The following is a 733-nucleotide window of genomic DNA, read 5'->3' on the forward strand; positions in this document are numbered from 1 at the left end:
ACACACACACACACACAGTTTGGTGTATTTCTTTCCAGTGCAGGTTTTTCCTAGGCTTATGATAGTACTGTTTGCTCATTTGCTTTTTTCCTTCTTTTTACTGTGTCTGGTGGGGGAAGACATTACTGTGGTCATGATACAGGTTTTAATTTTGTATTTTTTTATTTATACAGCCATGCATCACTCAATGACAAGAATACATCTGAGGAACTTGTCATTAGTCCGTGTTGTTATTGTGGGAATATCAGAGACTTACACAAACCTAGATGGTGTAGTCTGCCATACACCTATGCTGCATGGTACAGCCTGTTGCTCCTAGTCTACACAGTTGCACGGCATGCCACTGTACTGAATACTGTAGGCAACTGTAACGCAATGTTAAGTATTCGCATATCTAAACATATCTAAACATAGAAAAGGTATAGTACAAAGACAGAATTATAATCTTATGGGACCACCGCTGTATAATATATGCAGTTTGTCATTGACCAAAGCATTGCTATGCCATATATGACTGTACTTAACATTAAAAGACTTTTCCACATCATTCCAGTATTTTTAAGAACTGCCTAATTTACTCAAGCCTAGTACATTAATATTATTATGCACTACTGTAACATATGTGGGTTGTTTTCAATTTTTTCTTTTTTTTTTTTCAGATGGAGTCTCACTCTGTTGCCCAGGATGGAGTACAGTGGTGTGATCCCAGCTCAGTGCAACCTCCACCTCCCAG

This window comes from Mandrillus leucophaeus, unplaced genomic scaffold (genome assembly GCF_000951045.1).
Source record: "Mandrillus leucophaeus isolate KB7577 unplaced genomic scaffold, Mleu.le_1.0 Scaffold590, whole genome shotgun sequence".
In the NCBI taxonomy this organism is placed as follows: Eukaryota; Metazoa; Chordata; class Mammalia; order Primates; family Cercopithecidae; genus Mandrillus; species Mandrillus leucophaeus.